This window comes from Lissotriton helveticus, chromosome 1_2 (genome assembly GCF_964261635.1).
Source record: "Lissotriton helveticus chromosome 1_2, aLisHel1.1, whole genome shotgun sequence".
Taxonomy (NCBI): Eukaryota; Metazoa; Chordata; class Amphibia; order Caudata; family Salamandridae; genus Lissotriton; species Lissotriton helveticus.
Window position 1 is genome coordinate 398,873,105 of NC_136058.1, and position 8,927 is coordinate 398,882,031.

The 8,927-nt window shown below is 50.6% G+C and overlaps 1 protein-coding gene across 1 annotated transcript in view; it reads right to left on the minus strand.

The window, feature by feature from the left end:
- Nucleotides 1-5,946, minus strand: part of LOC144806386 (uncharacterized) — a 64,603-nt gene extending 58,657 nt beyond the window's left edge. The window contains exon 1 of the mRNA XM_078672753.1: nucleotides 5,813-5,946. The gene's annotated coding sequence lies outside the window, so the exon portion shown is untranslated. The remainder of the gene's footprint in view (nucleotides 1-5,812) is intronic.
- Nucleotides 5,947-8,927: the final 2,981 nt, after the last annotated feature.

An 8,927-nucleotide genomic window follows, 5' to 3' on the forward strand; every position in this document is an offset into this window, starting at 1 on the left:
TGCAGGGGCAAGGGATGCCCTGCAAGGGGGGAGAGGGGACATTGCTGGTGGGAGAAGGACACTGACGTGTACCTGGGAGCTGTGCACGAGAGGGGGTCGCTGCAGACTTCATCGAGGGCATTGAAGAGGGGAGGCTGGGGGCACTACCACAGTGAGTGCCATGGCAGTGGCTAACAACAACAAAAGGATGGAGCAGATAGTGTGATAAGTGTGTAAACGGGCGCCCTCTGGTGTGAGATTGGATGCCCCACGGAGTGAGGCCGATCAGAGCGTCACTGGTTGAAGGTGTAACTCTGGGAGTGATCAGAGGTGCGCGTCTGGTAGTGAGCTGTCATAGTGAGATCTTGAAAGGAGTGAGTTTGTATGGGAGGGGAAGTCCCTGTCTACCGGGACTGTGTGTGCACGCGTGTGGTTGAGGTGTGAATAGGGCGCACACTGCAAGAAGTCACTGTGGGGAGAGTGGATGTGTGCACGGGTGATAGTGAGTGTATGGAATCACCGAGTGAAGGTTGCATCCGTGCAGGTGGTGAGGAAGCAAGGAGAGGGTGAACCAGTGTGTGTAATGACTGTCTGCTGGAGGGCTGTGTGCAGCGATGAAGGGCTGCTCGTTGAAGGTGTGTGCAGCGTGATTGTGAGGGGACTGTGAGTGCAGGAAGTGTCTGAAAACAACTGTCTGCCAGCAGTGCGTGATACGTCACCGATGGCCTGAAAACGCGCTGGCGGTATATATATCGCTGTGACACCCCTCATGGAAAGTGCGTGCAAGGCGCGTGTCTTCAGAGAAACTTGTGCACCGGGAACCATTGTGCAGACGTTATATCAGAGAGAATGTGTCAGTGAGATTGTGCATAGAGAGGCTTCTTGCAGAAAGTCACTACAACAAAGTGTGTGCAGGGGGAGTGCGTGTATGGGGGTCACCAGTTAGGAAGTCACCACAGCCGATTAGGAAGTCACTGCAACAAAAGTGTGTGCAAAGGGGATCACCAGCTAGGTAGCCACTAGCCCCTGCAGGGAGAGTGCATGCAGGGTGAGTGTGTGCATGGTGAATACCAGCTAGGAAGTCACCGCAAGGAAAGTGTGTGCAAGGTAAGTGCGTGCATGGGGGGTCACCGACTAGGAAGTTATTGCAAGAAAAGTGTGTGCAGGGTGAAGGTATGCATGGGGGTCACCAGCTAGGAAGTCGCTTTTAAGGAAAGTGTTTGCAGGGTGAGTGCATGCATGCGGGTCACCAGCTAGGAAGTCGCTTTAAGGAAAGTGTGTGCAGGATGAGTGCATGCATGGGGGTGTTACTGACTTGAAAGTTATGTGGCCTACACTGTCATCCACTCGAAAGGGTGCTCTGTTCTGTATTATTATATGTGTGGTATACGAGGCTCCTTGTCCACCACCACCCCCACCATGTCCACCACCACCACATCCACCACCACAATGTCCACCACATCCACCAATAACACCATGTCCACCACCACCATGTCCATCACCACCACCACGGCCTCCACCACGACCACATCTACGTCCACCACCACGTCCACCCCCACATCCACCACCGCATCCACCACCACCGCGTTCAACACCACTGCGTCCATCACCACCACGTCCACCACCACCACATCCACCACCACCAACTCCACCCCAACCACCACGTCCACCCCAACCACCACGTCCACCACCACCACCACGTCCACCACCATCACCACGTCCACCACCATGTCCTCCACCACCACATCCACCAACACCCCATCCACCACCCCTTTCACCACCACCACCATGTCCACCACCACCGCATCCACCACCACGTCCATCACCACCACCACATCCACCACCACCACCACCTTGTGCACCACCACCACATCCACCACGTTCACCACCACCATGTCCACCACCACCACCACGACACCCACCTCCACCACCACGTCAACCAGCACCACACCCACCACCACCACGTCCACCACCACTACCACCACCACCACATCCACCACCACCACGTCCTTCATCACATCCACTACCACCACATCCACTACCACCACCACGTCCACCACCACATCCACCACTACCACGTCCACCACTACCACATCCACCACCATGTCCACCACCATCACGTCCACCACCACCACGTCCATCACCACCACGTCCACCACCACCGTGTCCACCACCACCACATCTACCACCACCACGTCCACCACCACCATGTCCACCACCACCATGTCCACCACATCCACCACCACAACCACTAACAACACCATGTCCACCACCATGTCCACCACCACGTCCACCACTACATCCACCACCATCACGTCCACCACCATAACATCCACCACCACCACCACGTCCACAACAACCACATCCACCACCACCACCATGTCCACCACCACCATGTCCACCACCACCACCACGTTCACCATGAGGCCACCACCACGTCTACCACCACCACGTCATCACCACCACACCCACCATGTCCACCACCACGTCCACCCCCACATCCACCACCACCATGCCACCACCACCACACCCACCACCGCGTCCACCACCACTGTGTCCAACACCACCACATCCATCACCACCTCGTCAATCACCACCACATCCACCACCACCATGTCCACCACAATGTCCACCACCACCCCCACCACCAGCATATCCACCACCACCACGTCCACCACCACCAAGTCTACCACCACCACTATGTCCACCACCACATCCACCACCACCACCATGTCCACCACCACCGCATCCACCACCACCATGTCCACCACCTTAATTTCCTATGCAATGAATAACGTTAAAAGATTTTTCAGTGGCGCATCTGCAGAAAAGTCCTCTTCCTGTTGGAAATTAAGAGGAACTTAACCCCTCACCCAAACAATACATTTACGAAAAAAATGGACTGAATGAGAGCCGTGGCCTGCGGCCTTGGTGCTACAGTAATATTACACCTGGAGGCCAAGAAACCAAGCGCGTAGAAGCCCTGAGAGCACGGCCGCCACGCCGCAGATGCACGCACCGCGGCGGCCATCAGTGGGTTCTGCCCCAGTAGCTCGCGTGGTTTAATGGAACAGGCCATTGGCTTTGAATAGATCCCAGGGGCGGGATACACTTACAGGGGCAGATTTAATCTTCCATGAAAAATCAGTGGGATGCCAGTGGAGCATGGGACAAAGAGGCGCGAGTGGTTTATAGCCGCTGCCAAAAGGACCACTGGACATAACTTCTTCAAACAGTATATGTCCATCTTCACCATTGACCCGGAGTCCTCAAGGACAACTGTGGCAATCAAACCACAAACACAGGTATCTAGGTAATCCATGTTGTGGGGTGCGAAGGGGGAATTCCATAAATCTAATGCCATTTGAATATAATTAAATTGGGGACTTTACTGTAAGGAAAATAGTACTTCAAGGAAGTAAGCGGGCACTAAGGCATTTATGCCACACACATGTTTATTTGTTGACAGGAAAATACACTATGCAAAATGTTTCAGTAACTGACAGCTTTTGGTTAAACCTGGGCAGAATCATTCAAATTCAAACTTTGTTGACAACAAATTAGAAATGTATTGTTGTGTGTACGGCGCCCTAGGCCATAAGAGCCCACACAAAAGCTTCAAATTTAAGTTTTCTAATGTTACTAAAAAGACCATGAGACTGAAGATAACAAGCATTTGCAATGCAACAGGTAGCGCATTTACACGAGTTTAAGCTATTGGGATTGTAAATGACAAAGCATTTTATTTATGTTTTGAAACCCAAAACATAAATAAAAGGCATTGTCATTTACAATGCCAATAGCTCAAACTTGCGTAAATGTGAGACCAATTGCATTGCAAATGCTTGTTCCAGTTTGTTGTGTGTCCAAACACCCATTTGGTAGCAAGTAGCAGGTTTACCCCAACTGCCTGGTATTTCGTAAACATCAAATGAATCGCTAGTGGGCTGCCAACTATCAAGGTCGCACTGAGATATAGAATATTTACGGGCACCAAAATAAAAATGCTCTCCATTAGTGAATAGCTGAAGAAGTGGCATCTATAAGCTAACTGTAATGCACAGCTATCATGCAAAAGGAAAATAATAATAGATTACTGCATAGAATATCTGTGCAATGCAGTAAAAAAAAGTACATAGATATGCAAGTCAGATTCAGAGAGCACTATATTCATTCTATATCATGCATTACAATATTTTAGCTTTCTCCCACTGGAAACTTGCTCTGCCCAATGAAAGTCAATGTTAACATGTTCCACCACGTTTCATTAAAACTCTCCCACATTGTTGTACCAAAATACATTTAAGACTTCTTTATTCATGTACATGAGGGTATACGCTGCTCATGTGCGTGCTTATATTACATGAATGACGGTTCATTACCATTAAAGAGAGGCATTATAGATTTGCAATGTCCCTCTCTGTGACATTACTGCACACTGCCTATGCTAATTAACAAACCCTGCCCCTTTGAAACCTATTTTTTGTTTTGTTTAGGGCTCGTGCCCCCTGTACTTTTCATTTTTGTACTTGCGGTTAGCTGTGTTCAGTATCTGTATGGACTTAAATATACAAAAGTGATGTTATTACAATCCTTAAAATAGCAAATGTGTCACAAATTGTGGCTTTCGTAAGGACGGAGGGACAGGAGACTGATTAGTTAAGTGGTGAATAAATACACCAGCCTCGTCACACTCACACTTCCTTGAAGACTTGACAAGCCTGTCTGCTCAACTGCGATCCCTTTTTGAAGAACATGGAAATACACATGTAGCTGGGGTGGTCGCCGGGAGGATCTAGATCAGTGATACTCAAAGTACGGCCCGGGGGCCGCATAAGGCCCTTCAGGTCTTTACATGCGGACCCCCGGGCAGCAGCAGCACTGGGCTGCCGTTTACTCGACTCAGAACTAACATGAAAAAGAAACGTACGTATACAGCAAACACTTATTTAAAGGTTAATTGCAGTTAGGAAAATGAAGTAACAAGGCCTTTAACTTTAGGAACACCTTCATTCTTAAAGGCAGCCACTAGATATACATGCTTTGTTTCCCCATCCCAGACTTTACACCCCCTGTGGCATCAGGGCGGCCCTCGGTCACACCATAGAGCAAACTTTGCGGCCCCCGAGAAAATGTTTGTGAGTATCCATGACCTAGGTCAACAAAATGCGGGAGTAGTTAGACAGGAGGACGAAACAGAAGCTTGCATCTCTAAAAGGCTCAAACAGGAACCAATGAAAACAAGCATTGGCATGGCCAATAGGTCGCGCCTTTGGGATGTTATACGTGTTTAGCCATGCAACAGTTGATGTTGTTGCACCAAGGATATTGTGCTGGATAACTAAACGCTTATAAGGTCCCAGAGGCGAGAGCTACTGGCGATGCCAATGCTTGTTTACCTGATGGGCATTGGCTGACTGCTGCCTGGTTACTGAGGCCCTAGTGAGGTTGAGACATATTTGGGAAGTTTTAGCCTCATCAGTTGATGCTGTGCAGGCCCAGGTGCAATGAGGCCCAGCCCAGGTACAATGAGGCGCAGTCGGTGCTGCCTGGGAGTGTGTTCTTTCACTTTCGATTGGCGGGGCGGCCCCCCTTCACTCTGGTGAAAGACACAAACGGGATCCAAGTCCATCTTCTCATCACAGACTTTTCAGGTGAAACAAATGTCACCGTTTGCTGAGGCCTTCAAAAGAGCGACCCAACTCCAGCAGCGAGGGCCAATGAGCATTGTTGAGACAAAATAATCAACAACAACAACAACAACAAATGAATCCCGGACAGCAGGCTGGAGTCCCTCCCAGCAGCAGACAGTCTTTGTATCTCTTGGCCTCACCTGGGGTGGTTTGGGTGCTGAGGGCCCTGCTGTGGGTCGGGCCTCACCTGGGGTGGTTTGGGTGCTGTGCTCCCTGCTGACCCAGAGGCCAGGACTGAACCATGAGCGCGGGGTTAAAAGGGGTCTGTTCATGGATAACTGCGCATGCGTTGGGGATAGACACCGCTTCCCACAGTGCAGATGAAAGAGACATTGGATTAACTGCGCATGCGCTGAGGACAGATACTGCCTCCCGCCGGGGAACACGGGTTAAAGAGGGCCTGATGGATGAACAACTGCGCATGCGCGGAGGACAGATAGAATGTAAGAAAGATTTCTTTCTTTCGTTCACAGCACAGTAAAGGGCGACAGCTCAGCACCAGCGCAGGTCCGCGCGGGGACACAATGAATGAGAGACAACAGCTGCCACAGCACCCGCGGAGATGTATTTAAGTGCAAAGCTCCTCGGTTCGGCTCGTCTATGGGGAGGGGGCAGTGTCCTTCCTCTGCGCAGCCGCAGTGAGACGGAGCGTCATCTGTTCAGGGCAGTTCACAGTCTGTACCCCGTGCAAGGTCCTAAATCGACGATAGGAAGTAGTGTCTTCGCTCTGCACATGCGCAACTGTGACGTGCACAGACCACGAGCATTGAACAGATTCCCCATTCCAAGATGGCGCCCGTTTCCATTGCCGTAGTCCTTCGTTTATTGTTCTGTCGGGATACCGGAAGTCACCCAAAACGACGGCCGGGGGTCTTATCCACCGGTTCCTCTGCTGATGCCGCACAGATCTGGATCCCGCGCACCGCGCTCGGGTTGCGGGTTTGGACACACCGGCTCCTCTGCTGATGTTTGGATCCTCTGCTGGACTCTGCGACGGTAGAAAGGTAAGACCGAGATCCTAGGCTTCATGTCCTTTGAGAGCTTCCGGGTCATCGCGCTCCAAAGACACGGAGGGAGCACGAGGGAGACATGAGGATGAATGTTTGGATGAATGTTTATACCTGAATGAACGCCTCCCTGTAGGTCTCGAGGTGAGATCCAGGCTGACCATAGACCCAAGGACCCTTCCTTATCCAGAGCAGGCGCGTGTGACTGTCAGCGTTTGCATCAAGAGTGAGGCCTTGATAGACTTCAGCAGTGCGTGGCCGGGCTCGGGTAAACACGGCTTTACATTGAACCCTGGTTCACCTCACACTTTATGGGGCTGTTTCTGTGCCTCGTATTGAAGCAACCGAGAGAATGAGTTCCCAATAGAGCCGGATCTCGGCTGAGAGTGGATCCCCTGATAACAGAGCGCTTTGAAGCAGTGCTTTGATAGCTAACTTGGGGATTAAGAGCACTATCAGACATGTGGTTTATTCTGACGCTCAGCACACTAGAACATGACCATAGTATTTGATTTACATATATAATCTGATTCTTGGAAGAAAACAAGAACACATGAATCAGAGGACCCATCATTGGACTCATCGTTGATACTGAACGGAACCCTGTGTGGGTCGGAATTAACACCACATTGAAAGGAGGTTTCTTTGAAATATCCATCACGCTGGAACTTCACAGAGATGGATTTTCAGACGTTTAAAAATACCCCTTCTTTATTTGCAGAAAGTTATACTGGGACGGTAGGTATTTATTTCTCACCTTCATGCTTGATACACTTGGGGCTCTAAGGTTTGGGACTTATGACCCCCAGACTAGAGCACGCGACATGATAGCCATCACTCGGACCAAATCACAGACACGGGTTTTCACACTTGAAATTACCAAGGATTTTGTGCACCAGGGCTCTAAGGAGGTCATTTTGCCATTGGAGTTTTATCTGGATTCGCTCTCTCCATCGTATACTGTATCTTAGAATGCTTTTTTTACATGTATCTTCTCAACAAGGTTAGGTTACTATTGTTTGTATACCTAACATAGACAACCCCCTTAGTTTATATGCACTGTGACCGTATTTAATTTTACAAAAAATAATACCAATGCCTGAGAAGGATGTGACTTCTATTTAGACCATGGTTCAGTACCTTTATTTTTTACACTGCCTTGAGAAAGTCGCGAGATCACACCCTGTAGCAACAAAACAAATGTTGATTGTGGCCGAGAACACCAGAATAAAACGCGAACAAGACAAAAGAAAGAAATAATTGTGCATATTCTGTGACTCATTTACTGTACTTTTTTTTAACTTAGAGGGAAACCACATCTTACTTAAATACGTGTGCTGGGGAGTTGATTTTCTCAGGGGTGCAGAGGAGGTGAGGCTTGTCGGGGGGTGGGGGTAGAGAGGATTTGAGGCTTGTCCAAAGGGTGCAAGGGAGGTAAAGCGTGTCCTTTTCAGGGGTGGAGTGGTTGCGAAGGAGGCGAGGCCTGTCCTAGGGGTGCAGAGGAGGTGAGTCCTGTCCATGGGGAGGAGAGCAGGTGAGACCTGTCCAGGGGGAGAAGAGGAGGTGAGGCGGGTCATGAGGGGTGCAGAGGAGATGCCTGTTCAGGGGGAGCAGAGGAGGCGAGACCTATCCAGGGGGTGCAGTGGAGGTGAGGCATGTCTTGTCCATGGGGGTACAGAGCAGGTGAGGCCTGTCCAGGTTTCAGAGGAGGTGAGGCATGTCCAGACCAGGGGGTTACCAGCAGGTGATGCCTGTCCGGGGGTACAGAGGAGGTGAGGCCTGTCCAGTGGTGCCTGTCCTGGGCTGGGGTGCAGAGGAGGTGAGGCATATCTGGGAGTGGTGCAGAGGAGGTGAAGCCTCTCCAGGGGGATGCAGAGTGGTTGAGGCCTGTCCAGGGGAATGAAGAAGAGGCAAGGCCTGTCCAGGGGTACAGAGGAGGGGAGACCTGTCCTGAGGGGTGCAGAAGAGAATGCTTTCCAGGGGTAGCAGAGGAGGCGAGGCCTGTCCAGTGGTGCATAGGATGTCATGCTTGCACAGGAGGTGCAGTGCTGGTGTCCCTGGCGCCGGGAAACCCATTACGGGTAGCTGTGCGCAATATAAATTTAATAAATAATAATAATAATAATAATAAAGAGGAGGTGAGGCATATCCTGTCTAGGGGGTTAAGAGTAGGTGAGGTCCGTCCAGGGATGAAGAGGAGCAGGTTCCTGGGCTGGGATTGCAGAGGAGGTGAGGCCTGTGCAGGGGG